A 16,021-nucleotide genomic window follows, 5' to 3' on the forward strand; every position below is an offset into this window, starting at 1 on the left:
AAAGGGTTGTCCAGGGAAGGGAAGTGAGATGACAGCACACCCACACATACCAGATTAAAACTGAACAAATGTAATTTCTTAATATTCTTCAGCCTTTATTCTGCTAGAGGAAGGGAGAAAACATTGCTGAGTCATGCTAGCATAAAGGGATATTATAATTTAAGATTTGATGTATCCTGCAATAGTGATGTCTCTGAGTAAGGAATAAAACGATACAGGAAGTTAAATAATCATGGACAGGATGTTGTGATGAGTCACTGTTCCCACACCAGAGTTTAATATTTTCTTTTAACACCACATCCTTTATCACCACATTCAGAAGGCCTTAATACTGCCTTCATATGCTGTCAAATGATCCCACTTCCTTCGTGTGAAGTGGGAATTACGAGTACGTCTATGTATGTTCATGTGCCTTGTTGTGAGAAATACGATGTAAAAAAGTTTAGCATGCATAGAATGGTGCATAGAAAGCACTAATGATGCACTGAACGATGAACTCTATTCCGCCATGTTGAACATTTAGGACTCCACCTCTTTCGGAAACTCAGGTATTGAAATTATCTCTGAGTTTCCCAGTCGGAATTACAACTTGAGGGGTCATTTGTGTGCAACTTCCTAACAGGAAACCCGTTTTCATGCTAATTCTGACAGCACTTATTTCTGGCAGCATTATTTCTTACACCACATACAACTATACATCATGTGTTTTTATCCATTTATAGTTGCTGTTAATGTTGTGACAAGTTATTTTCTGTCTTTTCACTAGTCTTTGTTGTTTCTCTCTCTTGAGCTTAATAAGGGCAAAAAAAAAACCCTGAATCTGTTTATCTGGATCACGTCCCTACAAAGGAGCATAGAAACGATATAGAAACGGTATAGAAATGATGACATCTACTTAACGAGCGCATTAATATAATACACTGATGATGTGATTTGCATCTGCATGACTGACAGAGCTGCTGATGTAGAAACTCCATCACTTTCTGACCAATCAGAATCCAGAACTCTAATCAGACCGGCACGTAATTAGATTTCGAAACCGCTGGATCTCTGATTTAAGCCGATTCCAATTAACAGGCAACATCTCTCTCTGGAAAGTTTGTGTAAATCACGCTAGCGAGCAGGGATTAGCGTGTTTAGAGTCAGCAGCGGTGACATATGTTGCCTCTGGCACACAGTCAACATGGCAGTGGTGCGGATCGGCAAATTGATGCCTTGGTTTCCCTCAAAATATGGAGTGATGATGCTATTTTTGCCAGCAGATATGATTAAAATGAAGACGTAGTCCTGAGAGAGAGAGAGAGAGAGGGAGAGAGAGAGAGAATAAGAGAGAGAGAGAGAGAGAGAGAGAGAGAGAGAATAAGAGAGAGAGAGAGAGAGAGGGAGAGAGAGAGAGAATAAGAGAGAGAGAGAGAGAGAGAGAGAGAGAGAGAGAGAATAAGAGAGAGAGAGAGAGAGAGAGAGAGAGAGAGAGAGAGAGAGAGAGAGAGAGGGAGAGAGAGAGAGAATAAGAGAGAGAGAGAGAGAGAGAGAGAGAGAGAATAAGAGAGAGAGAGAGAGAGAGAGAGAGAGAGAGAGAGAGAAAGAACAAACAGATTGTTGGCTTTCTAAAGCTGCATTTATTATTATTAGCGCTTCAGCAGATCGGTCGTCCGCCTCTGTGTGAATGATTACAGCGTCCAGGGAAGACACATGGAGCGTTTGTGTCTCACTTCAGGAGCATGATTTAGTGCAGTATTCACTGCTAATTGTGAACTGATTCATAACTTTCTACGTGCGACACAACAAACCAGGACGGCACGTCCTGGTTTTTTGTGTCCAGGGTGATTAACACGTAAAAACTTGACGCCATGTTGACACGCCCGCCATGAAAACTCTCCTCAACACTGCAGTGAGGATTATAACAAATAACAAACAGCCCAAAATGGTGGATAAACCTGTTATACGAAATAAAAAGATTAAAAATAAAATAAAAGCAAAGATCTGGAAATAATACAAGCGGAGAAACACGCGTGTGTGTATAGCAGGTGGGCGTGGCCTATACAGGAAACATGTTAGAATTTTTCTGAACCTCAGCTTTTTTATTTATTATTTTTTTAAATTGGAGTGATATTATCTTTGTGATTGTGTTGACGTGTCTGTTTTGTGGTTGTTGTGTTATCTGGTTGTCTGCAGCTGTTTCGTGTCAGTTGTTGGTTGGTTGATTTATACACTGCTGTGTTTTGGTCTCATTGCGAAGTCTTGCTAATCGTCTTGTATATTCACATCAAAGCCTTGTTTTGTTCATTCATTTATAAATAAATTTATGCTAGCTTTCATTCATTCGATGCTACGGACATGGAGAGCGATTATAACATGGATCTGTTTTAATAAAGAACAACAACAAACTATTTCTACATTTCTGGCAGACCCCCTTACAATTTAACTTTATACAGCTGAGGGGTAAGGGCCTTGCTCAGGGATCCAGCAGTGGCAGCTTGGTTAACCCTGGGATTCAAACTCACAATCATCTGATCATTAGGCCAACACTTTAACCACTAAGCTACCACCTCCCCAAAGGAAATGTAGAACGTTCTAATAACATTTCATGTTATGGAACAAAAACCTGCTCTCATTTAGCTAAAAGAGTTAGTTCTATCTTGGGAAGAATTTTAGGTATTCTGAAAAGGTTTGATACTGGAGACTCCTTCCATAAATGTTGAAGAATAGATAGAAGACGTACACCAAATATACACACCTTCTTTAATCCGAATGTTCCTTCAGCAAGTAGAACTTCAGCCTGTGAATGAAGTGTTACTGTAGAATTTTTTTTCGTTTGCTTTTCACATGTGATTCATACATAATTCATATATTTTCCACGTGATTCCTACATGATTCCTTTGTTTTCCGCATATGATTCCTACATGATTAATTTGTTTTACACATGTGATTCCTACATGATTCATTTATCATCCCATATGATTCCTACTTGATTCATTTGTTTTTCACATGTGATTCATACATGATTCATTTGTTTTCACCTGATACCTTCATTATTCAATTACTTTCACATATGATTCCTACATGATTAAATTATTTTCACATATGATTCCTACATGGCTCCTACAAGTCACCTTAAAGAAGACGTATACCGAATATACACACCTTCTTTAATCCGAATGTTTTTATTATCAGGTAGAGCTTCAGCCTGTGAATAAAGTGTTACTACAGAAAAGCTGAAAACGACTGAGAGCGAAAGCTGTGAAGGAGAATAAATCAACACCAGGCAGAATCCGGAATTCAGGAGCGCCATGGTGTGAGGAGGAGGAGGAGATATCAGACGCTCATTTTCGAACCTACAGAGAGGCGCTGTGAACTGATTGTCTTTTTCTAACTTTATTCATTACTATTAACACTCCGCCATATCAGGCGCTCGTTTTTCAGCACGAGTCGCTGCGACGTTCGGGGGAAGACACATTCGGGCCACGCTGGTCTCTGATACGAAGAGAATAATTTAATTCTGGAATCCTGTGGAATTTGGGCATAGGATGAACTTCAGATTTGTGTTACAAACACCTGCTAAAACCTGAAGCCTGAGAAAATAACAGGAAGCCGAGATTAGATCCTGTCCTGATCTGGAGATTTTCAGGATGGAATAGCAGATTTTCACGTGCTGTAGGTTTGCTACTGTCTCTGATGGAAGGTCATGTCAATGTTGTCGTTCTTCAGGTCCTGTGTTGCTGGGTTTTGTTTTTTTTTTTTAGTAAGAATCGTATCACATTCGTATCGCAGCATTCCCGCTCTCACATGCTCTTTGTTTGAAGAGCTTACTGACCTTTTCGGAGCCAGGCTTGTCAACAGCTCTTAAGAGAGTTAATTAAAACGTGACATGAAGCACCGCACTGTTTACTTGTGTTGCTGTCAAATTCAACAAGGTGAAAAGAAAATCATCCTATTTGCTCGTCTGAACAGGACTAGATTCCATGTTTTTATATCCTAAAATGAAAGCCCCAGTGGGCCAGCAGGAGGATTGTGATTCGATTGCGTAGGTTTTATATATTTACACACTGGGGAAACGTGAGTCACAGTGCTTTTTAGACGATTCACTTATTTTCACTGACATTTACACTCAGAATCAATATATTATTTTGATTTTTATATTTATATATATATATATATATATACACTATATTGCCAAAAGTATTTGCTCACCTGCCTTGACTCGCATATGAACTTAAGTGACATCCCATTCCTAATCCATAGGGTTCAATATGACGTCGGTCCACCCTTTGCAGCTATAACAGCTTCAACTCTTCTGGGAAGGCTGTCCACAAGGTGTGTGTTTATGGGAATTTTTGACCATTCTTCCAGAAGCGCATTTGTGAGGTCACACACTGATGTTGGACGAGAAGGCCTGGCTCTCAGTCTCCGCTCTAATTCATCCCAAAGGTGTTCTATCGGGTTGAGGTCAGGACTCTGTGCAGGCCAGTCAAGTTCATCCACACCAGACTCTGTCATCCATGTCTTTATGGACCTTGCTTTGGTCACTGGTGCACAGTCATGTTGGAAGAGGAAGGGGCCAGCTCCAAACTGTTCCCACAAAGTTGGGAACATGGAATTGTCCAGAATGTCTTGGTATGCTGAAGCATTCAGAGTTCCTTTCACTGGAACTAAGGGGTCAAGCCCAGCTCCTGAAAAACAACCCCACACCATAATCCCCCCTCCACCAAACTTTACACTTGGCACAATGCAGTCAGACAAGTACCGTTCTCCTGGCAACCGCCAAACCCAGACTCGTCCATCAGATTGCCAGATGGAGAAGCGCGATTCGTCACTCCAGAGAACGCGTCTCCACTGCTCTAGAGTCCAGTGGCGGCGTGCTTTACACCACTGCATCCGACGCTTTGCATTGCACTTGGTGATGTATGGCTTGGATGCAGCTGCTCGGCCATGGAAACCCATTCCATGAAGCTCTCTGCGCACTGTTCTTGAGCTAATCTGAAGGCCACATGAAGTTTGGAGGTCTGTAGCGATTGACTCTGCAGAAAGTTGGTGACCTCTTCGCACTATGCGCCTCAGCATCCGCTGACCCCGCTCCGTCAGTTTACGTGGCCTACCACTTCGTGGCTGAGTTGCTGTTGTTCCCAAACACTTCCACGTTCTTATAATACAGCTGACAGTTGACTGTGGAATATTTAGGAGCGAGGAAATTTCACGACTGGATTTGTTGCACAGGTGGCATCCTATCACAGTTCCACGCTGGAATTCACTGAGCTCCTGAGAGCGACCCATTCTTTCACAAATGTTTGTAAAAACAGTCTGCATGCCTAGGTGCTTGATTTTATACACCTGTGGCCATGGAAGTGATTGGAACACCTGATTCTGATTATTTGGATGGGTGAGCGAATACTTTTGGCAATATGGTGTATATTATATATATATATATATATATATATGTAAGGATTTATTTCCACAAGTAATCGAGTGACTTTACTTCTTGGACTGCTTGTTTTTCACATTTTACACCATTCTTTTTTTTTTTACCCAAAGTTTTTTTTTTATGATTTATTTCACCTAATTCCTATGAGATTCATTTATCTGCACACCTGATTCCTACACAATTCATTTAATTTCACCTGTGATTTACATGTGATTCATTTACTTTCATGTGTGATTCCTACATGATTCATTTATCTTCACATGTGATTCCTACATGATTCATTTATCTTCACATGTGATTCCTACATGATTCATTTAACTTCACATGTGATTCCTCTGTGACTCATTTATTATCCACAAGTGATTCCTACATGATTCATTTATTTTCATATGTGATTCCTACATGATTCATTTGTTTTCCATATGATTCCTGTCTGATTTATATATTTTCATGTATAAGTTCCTCACACATGATTAATTTATTTTCTTTTTCAACACATTTATTTTATTTTCATATGATTTATGTAGTTTCACATACTTTTTTCATTTTTTAAATTTTTTTTATTTATATTTCTCAATTCATTCCTGTTTTTGTTTCGCACGATTCATTCGGCTTGAATTTTATCATCTTTTCTGGTATTATTTATATATTTAAAAAAAAACAGTTACATTTCTCCTGCACCCTTAAAATCCCTGCATAATTTATGTGAAGTTTGTGTAAAGTAGGAGTTAATATCCATCCAGCCATTTCAGACGCTAGCACGGACCAGTGAGCTGAGAATCTGGGAGTGGGAGTGGAAGATGGTTTGGCCCAGGGGAGAGGAAAGCCTTTCTGAGGTTCTGTGTTGGCCAAAAACATGAGAGAGAAGAAAAGAAAAATCACAGCAATCAATGAAGTTATGATTCAGCACATGCTCTCTGTGTATTCCTTAATTCTTTCATTTGGGAAATGGGAGTTGGAGAAAAAGCTGGAGGATAACACATGGTTTTTAGGAGGAGGCAGATGCCAGTGTGGACGATTTGTTAATATATTACAAACACCATGATGAACAGATCTGAACACAAAAGCCAGAACTTCATTAGAAATGCTCATTAGAAATAATCTCTCATGGGGAAAGAGGGTGATGTGACGCGCCGGGGGCTGATGGGTAACGTTCATCGCTTCTGTGGTGTTTTATTTAGGTGCTAACGGGACAGCTAGGGACTCATCTGTGAAGGTTTATTGAGCGAGGTTTAATAAAGATGCAGACTTACTGGAGTTTTAAAAGTCTTATTAAAGCCAGAGGAATGTGGATATAGAGGAACGTAATGCAGTGACACCAGTGAATGGATGGATGTATAGATGAATGGATGGATGGATGGATGTACAGATGGATGCATGAATGGATAGATGAATTGATGGATGGATGAATGAATGAATGTATGTATGTATGGATGGATAGATGGAAGATTAGAAAATATTCGTCTCTTTGTTCTGAATAATTCGTTTCTATACAATAATATCTAATCCAGAGAGCAAAAGGAACCTCGGATTATTAAAACTAATCATTTTAAAGTCTTTAAGGAGTTTATTTTAATAAACCTGATAATTATAAAACAGATACTAAAAATTCTACACACATTTTAGCTCCAGAACAAACTCAGTCCTAATAAATCTCCTTCCTCCATCCTGTGACCTCTGTCCTTATCTTCCCTCCTTCTTTCCCTCCTTCCTCCCTTCCTTCCTTCCTCTCATCACTCACTTCCTTTCTACTCTTGATCTGCAACATCCATCGTCTCAACTTCTTAAACTCTTAAACTTCTCCCGGCTTTTAAAAGTTATAATTCAGGAAGTCGACAGTACCATCACTTTTTCCGGTGTTTTGTGCAGACAGCTTGTTAATGGGACTCTGCCCCTGGCCGCTGTCTCTGTTTCAAATTTTGACTTTCTCTCCTTTCCTGGCACAGTGAGAAGATGTCAAAAGTTGGAATGTACCTATGAATATGTAATACTTTCCACTCATACACACACACACACACACACACACGGTACAGATGATAGACAGGAGAAACCTTCGGACAACCCGAGACATGAAACCAATTCAATTTAATAAAGATAAACGTCTCAGCTATCTCTCTCTGGGTCATACGGGTTGCCAGATCTGTATGAAAAAAAACTTTACATCGGCCATTCAAAACTAACCAACAAACTGGACAATGGTGAATAAATTCAGAGCTAAAACACATCCTGTATCTCCTTAACCTTCTATTAAAGCAAAATTTATTAAGGCCACTAAAGCTGTATGAAAGAAAAAAACACTCTAATAGTCTTATTAGCGTCTTAATAGTATTATTATTATTGTTATTATTATTATTGTTGTTGCTGTTGTCATTATTATTATTGATTTCTGATCAGCCATAACATTAAAACCACTTCTCTAATATTGTGTACAGCTTCTTGTGCTGCAAAAACAGCTCTGTCTCATCAAATCCTGGACTCCACAAGACCTCTGAAGGCATTCTGGGGTATCTGGCACCAAGCAGCTGATCCTTGAAGACCTTCAATTTACAAGGTGTGGTCTCGAAGGATCTGACTGGTTTGTTTGATAGATATGAGATCTGGGGAATTTGGAGGCGGAGTCAGCATCTTGAACTGTTATGTCATGTTCTGAAAGAGGACACTGCCATTATCATGAAGGAATAAGGTGCTAGGTGTCAAAGTAACATCCACATGAATGCAGAGCTTGAGGTTTTCCAGCAGAACATTGCCTGGAGCATCATACTGGCTCGGCTGGCTGGCTTTCTTCCCATACTGCATCCCGGTATCATCTCTTTCCCAGGTGAGCAACACACACACACACACTTACACTTCATGGTTCAGTTCTGATGCTCAAGTGTTCATTGGGTGGTGTCAGCATGGTCACATGATGCTCTGCAGCCGCACATCTCCAGGTAGCTGTGTGATCTGACTCCTTTCTATCAAAAACACTGTTCATTTCTTCAGCACTTTATTTCCACAGTAGATCTTCTGACAAACCTCAGAACCTTACTTGCCCATGACCCTGTTGCCTGGTCACATGGTTGTTCTTCCTTAAGAGTTCTCACCACTACATTCCAGGAACACCTGCTGTCTTGGAGAAGCTCAGACTCTCAGAGTCATCTAGCAGTTGCAACTTGGCTCAGATTTCTCACACCAGCTCCAAGAACTTTGCTGCATGATGAATCCGACCTCCTGACAGGTGCCACAGTGACCAGATAATCATCGTCACTCACGTCACCTGGAGGTAGTTTTAATGTTACGGCTGATCAGTGAACAGAAATTTACACTTATTTTTGTTATTTCATTCATTCTTCTAGAGCAGGCTAGAAATTTTTCCTTCCAGGATCAGAAAATAAAAAAAAAGTCCTCGTAACATAACGTCCTCTCTTTGAAGATGTAAGAAGGCCATTCGGGGAATTTGTAATTTATTGTAAAACTCTCTCTGTGATGTCCTTCGTGCTCTCGAGTGGCTGTAGACAATAACATCCTCTTAGCCTTTAAAGGTGTTCAGAGGCATTTTGAAGCCACGTTCTTCCTATAAAACTCCATGTAGCAGTAAAAGCGTTTCTGATCATTAACCGCCAGGCTGAAAGTTCCAGCTCTGAGCTCCGGAGAATGTGCGCTAACACCCAACAAGACGCTCTTGCGCTAACGCTAGCAGACCTTAAGCACAGATCTACACTTTTAACTCAGGTGACAAGCAGCTTCTCAGAAATCCCCGCTATGACATTTCAAAAGCTTTCACCTCTGCAAAAAAGCAGTGCAAGGACAAACCGACTCCCAGAGCGAGGGCTCTGAGTCACTGCGCTCGTGGCAAGGTGGTGCGGATCGTCCACGACTACAAAGCAAATCCAGTCCCGGCTCCACGGTGGGAGATTCACCAGACGAGCCGCACTGCTACTTTTAATCTACGCAAAGAAGTTCTGCACACATCCTCTCTCTCTCTCTCTCTCTCTCTCTCTGTCACTCTCCTCTTTCTCTCACTCTCTCTCTGGGTCGCTCTCTCTTTTACTCTCTCTCTCTATGTCTCTCTGTCTCTCTTTTGCTTTCTCTCTGTCTGTCTCTCTGTTTCTCTCTTTCTCTCTCTCCATCACTCTCTTTTACTCTCTCTCTCCCACTCTCTGTCATTCTGTCTCTTTCTCTCTCTGTCACTCTATCTCTCTCTCACTCTCTATGTCTCTCTCTCTTTGTCTCTCTGTTTCTCTCTCTCTCTCTTCCACTTTTCCATTCCCAGGGTGTTTAATTATGGATTGTGTATATTTGGGTTTATGTATTCAGATTTTTACACTATTTATGCTAGACAGATAAAATAATCATAATAAAAGAGGGATGAAGAGAAGCGGTGGAGAAAAAACACTACACTCGGTTCAGTATATACAATATACACTACATGCAAAATAATAACTAAGCCCTGATATTATAGAAGCTGTGTGTGTGTGTGTGTGTGCGTAAGATTGATTGTTTATTGCAGCTTTAATGTAAATAAGAACAGGAACTAACTTGTCTCTCAGATGTTCCACGACATTAAATCTAATTATAAACGTTCATTAATAACACTGTTAGCAATATGGTGTAACCCTTTAAGAGAAATAACACACTCCAGAACGTGCTGTTGTGCACAAAATAACACACTTCCACCACATCCGTCTTCATCCACCCCCGGGGTTTGATTTTTCCTCTTTCTGAATTCTATATATTTTTTTAAAAAAAACATTGTGTGTTTTACATTAACCTCCTGCCCGCGTTCGTTCTCTGTCCTCTTTCGTCCGGATGCTGTGGCGTATTTGCCGTTCACAAAGGCCAGTGTAAACACACAGATGTGGGCATGCCTGTGTTTCATTGTGCGTCCATTCTCTCTGAGCCTCAGACTCCGTGTCTAATCTCGTATTCACAGAATCGGTGGACCTTCTAGATAAAGCTCAAATGAACTGCCTTGGTATTCACAAAGCAGCATTTGAGTCTCACACACACTCACACACACACACACACACCATGGCCAAGGCTAGGCTTCTTCACAATGGTTCTCTGTGGGAGCGTTCCTCTGGAGAACCGTCAAAAATACAGCGACAAGGAACAAAGCCAATTGTGTGTTAATGCCACATGAGGCTAAAGGAATTCATTTAATGAAATTGGGAAAGCCGTGTGATAGAGACAAGAAAGGGAATAGCTTCACAAATGAGAACACACACACACACACACACACACAGACACACACTCTAAACTCTAAAGCTCAAGCCGTAGCTTTAATGTTTAACATTTAGTTATTACTAAAAGAAAAAGAGCTGACTTTCCTGAAATGCTGCTGTCAGTAAGGGGCGTGGCCTGTTGCATGGCAAAATGTTAACAATGTCAACACTAACTACCTTAATTTATATATTAAAGACGTTTTAAACATTAATGAAACAGTAATTAAAGAAAATAAATGAATGATGTATATTTTGAAGCACCAGGGTGCCAAAACTTTCTGACAGGCTTGTGACTGTTTATAGCTGCTATAATGGATGTGAAAACTTGAGCATTAAATATAACAATACGTTCATAATTATCATAAAACTTCGCTCTTTAAAACAATCGAAGCTGCGATTTTTTTAAAATAAAATGAATAAAACACTTCAGGACGTGAAATTCAATAATTTCCTAACAAGAAGGTAAAGTGGGCGGGGCTAATCTCAGATAAACAGCAATCAAACTATCATTAGGTGTGAAAATGTAATTAGCATACCGTAGCTACGAGGAACTCGTTAAAGATTTTAAGGTAATGGGCCGAATCTTAACTACAAGCTGCCTGAAAGACGAGATCTATATTTATTATGTTCCTCAGACTCACGCTCACTCCTCGCTGAGGAGGTTCTCCATGTTCTCCGTAACAACCAGCTCCACTGCGATGATTCATAAAAAGCGCTTTTATTTTGTTGCCTCCTCCACCCTCATGAAATTCAACAGGCAGCCGCTGGCCACGGCGCTTCCTCAGCTCACTCTGACATGATGACACTGCTAGCAATGGCAAAGCTCACTGAGCTAAACCGGCCACGCTGGAAGATTCTGGAAGATAAAAGACTGTTGCAGGGCTGTGTCCGGATCTAATTTAATGCATCATTAGTCTGAGATGGTGGTGATTTTTAAGAGCTACAAAGGAACCTGTGTGGATTACATCACAGCGTCGTTAGCACTGGCGCTAGTGCTAAAGTTGAAGGGATAAAGTAGTATGTAGAAAAAAAGAAGGAACATTCCAGTGGCTACGTCAGCTTTTTCTCCAAATACAAAATCTGATCCCCATAGCCAATAAAATATTAACTTCTTGCAAGCTAGTTAATCCAAAAAGTAGCCAAATGCTAGTATCAGCTCGCTAGTTAAAGTAATAGTCAAGTACAAGAAATTCACAAAGAAACACAAGAAATTCACAAAGAACTTTTATTTCAACAAATCTAAACGACAGAGCAAAAGCTAGCAAGCTAGTAAACACTAATCCAGTGACCAAAGCTAACCTAGCAAGCAAGAGTTAAGCTAGTGCGCACCAGCTACCCTAGGATGTAGCTAACATTAACCGAGAACGCTACAACTAAGCTAAAGAAGATTAAAGTAAAAAAAAATGATACCCTAGTCAGTGAAAGCTAAGCACCTGAGAAAACACTAACCAAGTGAGTGAGTCCTAAAGTATTAACCAATGATACCTAGCCTACAGAGCTAACCTGGTAAGCAAAAACTAAGTTAGTGAGCAAAACCTTACATAGCGAGTGAGTTCTAACACATTACTTGTGAGTAAAAGCTAGTAGCAAAAAAGTGTGCAAAAGCTAATCTAGAAAGCAAGTACTAACCTATTAACCAAAACTAGCCTAATATGAGAAAGCTAAGAATGTAAGTGTAGCTCTTGTGCTAAATGAATGTGTTGGTAGATGAAGCTCACTAGAAATGAGAATGATATCGTTCAGGATACTAATTAGCATATTAAGCCACACCCCTCAATACATCTTTTCTCACCGCTCTACAGGATGTTTAATCTAGCATTCAGGTTCCGTGACACTTTAAGTCTCTCCGATTCATCAGTATGATGTGGTGTTTGATGTAAGTAATAGTTGTTAGCTGTTAGATTTCGCTCGTATGTTACTGACTCACAGCAAATGACTTGTCAAGATGTCTGGAGTGAAAAACGAATCATGCTGTTTAGATTATTTTTCCTGCTTGTGCGGAAGAGATGATTGATAAGCAGTGTTTACGATGGAACTGTGCACTATTTACATTATTAAAAGGTTCTTTCTTCTGATTCATAAAGCATTCAGTCAAGGTAAAGGAGGCGTGGCCTCTGTCCCTGTCAGTCCAAGCGAAGGAGGCATGGCCTCAGTACTTGTCAGTATCAGTAAATGAAGCATGGCCAGTATGTCTCCAGTCTTGGTAAAGGAGGATTGGTCTCTGTCCCTGTTAGTCCTAACGAAGAGGAGTGGCCTCAGTACTTGCCTGTATCAGTAAATGAGGTGTGGCCTTTGTGTCTCCAGTCTTAGTGAAGTAGGTGTGGCCTCAGTATTTGCCAAACTCAGTAGAGGAGGCATGACCAATGTGCCTTTCAGTCTAATTGAAGGAAGCATGGCCTTAGTACCTGTCAGAATCAGTGAAGGAGGCATGGCCTCTGTGTCTTCAGTTTTAGTGAAGGAGGCGTGGCCTCAGTACCTGTCAGAATCAGTGAAGAAGGGGTGGCCTCTATGCTTTCAATATTAGTGAAGGAGGCATGGCCTCAGTACCTGTCAGAATAAGTGACGGAGACATGGCCTCTATGCCTTTAGTCATAGTCAGGGAAGTGTGGGCTCAGTACCTGTCAGAATCAGTAAAGAGGGCATGGCCTCTATGCCTTCAATGTTAGTGAAAGAGGCGTGGCCTCAATACCTGGCACTATCAGTGTAGGAGGAGTGGCCTCTATGTCTTCAATGTTAGTGATGGAGGCGTGGCCTCAATACCTGGCACTATCAGTGTAGGAGAAGTGGCCTCTATGTCTTCAATGTTAGTGATGGAGGCGTGGCCTCAATACCTGGCACTATCAGTGTAGGAGAAGTGACCTCTATGCCTTCAATGTTAGTGATGGAGGCGTGGCCTCAATACCTGGCACTATCAGTGTAGGAGGAGTGGCCTCTATGTCTTCAATGTTAGTGAAGGAGGCGTGGCCTCAATACCTGGCACTATCAGTGTAGGAGGAGTGGCCTCTATGCCTTCAATGTTAGTGAAGGAGGCATGGCCTCAATACCTGGCACTATCAGTGTAGGAGGAGTGGCCTCTATGCCTTCAATGTTAGTGATGGAGGCGTGGCCTCAATACCTGGCACTATCAGTGTAGGAGGAGTGGCCTCTATGTCTTCAATGTTAGTGATGGAGGCGTGGCCTCAATACCTGGCACTATCAGTGTAGGAGAAGTGACCTCTATGCCTTCAATGTTAGTGATGGAGGCGTGGCCTCAATACCTGGCACTATCAGTGTAGGAGGAGTGGCCTCTATGCCTTCAATGTTAGTGAAGGAGGCATGGCCTCAATACCTGGCACTATCAGTGTAGGAGGAGTGGCCTCTATGCCTTCAATGTTAGTGATGGAGGCGTGGCCTCAATACCTGGCACTATCAGTGTAGGAGGAGTGGCCTCTATGCCTTCAATGTTAGTGAAGGAGGCATGGCCTCAATACCTGGCACTATCAGTGTAGGAGGAGTGGCCTCTATGCCTTCAATGTTAGTGATGGAGGCGTGGCCTCAGTACCTGTCACTATCAGTGTAAGGGGAGTGGTGTCTATGCCTTTAATGTTAGTGAGGGAGGTGTGGCCTCAGTACCTGTTAAAATAAGTGAAGGAGGCATGGCCTCTATGCCTTTAATTATAGTGAAGGAGGCGTGGCCTCAGTATGTGTCAATCTTGGTAAAGGAGGTGGGCCTCTGTGCCTTCTGGCTTAGTGAAAGAGACGTGGCCTCAGTACCTGTCAGTCTCAGCATAGGAGGCGTTGCCTCTGTGCCTTCAGTCTTAGGGAAGGAGGCGTGGCCTCAGTACCTGTTTGCATTGGTAAAGGAGGCATGGCCTCTGTATGCATCAGTATCTAAAAAGGAGTGGTCTATATGCTTACAGCGCCAATAAAGGAGACCTGTCACTCAAAGTAAAAGGGGTGTGGCCTCTGTGGCTTCACAATAACATGGCTGCTCACTTTTCAGAGCTAACACTGCTTCTGTTTTTTTAAATAAAATAAAATTTTCTGTGTAACTGAATCCCATCAAATTAACACAACATTTTATCGTATTAAATCTCTGCCTGCTTCACACTCATGTCTCTCACACTAAGTTGAGATCAACAATAAAATACCAACGTCTTTAAATTTAACTAACCGAGGATCAGATCAGCTTCAGAATCTAAATGTTAAATGGATCGTACCAGTGGAGCTTCTGGAGACTTTCTCGAACTTCAGCAGGACACGACGTGAAAGATCAAGGCTTTAGTTTCCTCAGGGCTGCGTCGCGTCCAGACCGGTCCCTCAGCAGCAGAGTAAATCTGCAACCTGTCAGTGTGTCGGTGTGGGAAGCGTCCTGACCCTCAGACTCCGCAGTCACATCGTCAGAAAAGGGCAGAGCAGCTGCAGAACCGGCCGCCGAACACCTGGACACATCTGTCACGGCTGACCTCACGTCAGAGCGAGCGGCGAGCGGACATGAGAAAGTGATCAGAGGCAGCGTGTGAGTGGTGGTGAGATCTGATTCTCTTCACTCAGGACATCGACATGCTGTAGCTCCTGAGTGGAAGAAGAAAAGCAGCAGAATCCAGACGTACCTGCAACTCTGCCTCTTTATCTCTCTCTGGATCTATCCATCTATTTCTCTCTTTTTCCGTATCCCTCTTGCCGTCTCTGCATCCATCCCTCAGGAGCTCACCACGGCTAAATCAGAGTCCGAAGGTCTCACAGATACGATCTGGAAAAACATGCTGCGGCTTTCACACACGTCCCGCCTCCCTCTGCTCCTCTTACTCACTGTTTAGTTCCATCTCTCCCTCTCTCTCTCCCTCTCTCTCTCCCTCTCTCTCTTTCTCTCTCCCTCTCCCTCTCTCTCTCCTGCTCTCTCTCTCTCTCTCGCTTCTGTCTCACTGCTTCTCTCCTACTCGTTTCTTATTTATTTTTCTCTCATTATATCTTCTATTCCTGTTTTTTTTTCATTATTCCCACCACTCACTCTCTCTCTCTCTCTCTCTCTCCTGCTCTCTCTCTCTTTTGCTTCTGTCTCACTGCTTCTCTCCTACTCGTTTCTTATTTATTTTTCTCTCATTATATCTTTCTATTCCTGTTTTCCCTTCACTCCCTCTCTTTCTATGTCTCTCTCTGTTTTCCTCTCTTCTGATCTTTCTATTTCTCTTCTAATCTCTTCCTGTTTTTATTCATCTCTCATTATCTCCCACTCTTTCTGTCCCTGTTTATACTATTTTCCTATTCATTCTCTCCTCTGTCTATTCTATCTCTCTATCCATTCTAGTTCTCTCTCTCTCTCTCTCTCTCTCTCTCTCTCTCTCTCTATGCCCTCCCTCCATTGATCTCTATCCTTCCCTGCTTTCTCTCGCTCTCTCTCTCTCTCTCTCTCTCTCTC

At 41.8% G+C, this 16,021-nt stretch overlaps 1 protein-coding gene across 3 annotated transcripts in view; it reads right to left on the minus strand.

Annotated features, from left to right (window-relative positions):
* The window catches only part of cdh12a (cadherin 12, type 2a (N-cadherin 2)), a 61,888-nt gene extending 46,450 nt beyond the window's left edge, over positions 1-15,438 (minus strand). Inside the window, exons 1-2 of one of the 3 annotated variants that reach the window (XM_058372743.1) lie at positions 15,216-15,437; positions 14,823-15,063 (exon numbers count right to left, since the gene is read on the minus strand). The gene's annotated coding sequence lies outside the window, so the exon portion shown is untranslated. Of the gene's footprint in view, positions 1-14,822 lie in introns of all 3 variants that reach the window. The other 2 variants (XM_058372744.1, XM_058372742.1) reach the window with 2 other exon arrangements.
* Between the last annotated feature and the right edge of the window lie 583 nt (positions 15,439-16,021).

The sequence above is a fragment of the Hemibagrus wyckioides genome, linkage group LG20, assembly GCF_019097595.1.
Source record: "Hemibagrus wyckioides isolate EC202008001 linkage group LG20, SWU_Hwy_1.0, whole genome shotgun sequence".
NCBI classification, from domain to species: Eukaryota; Metazoa; Chordata; class Actinopteri; order Siluriformes; family Bagridae; genus Hemibagrus; species Hemibagrus wyckioides.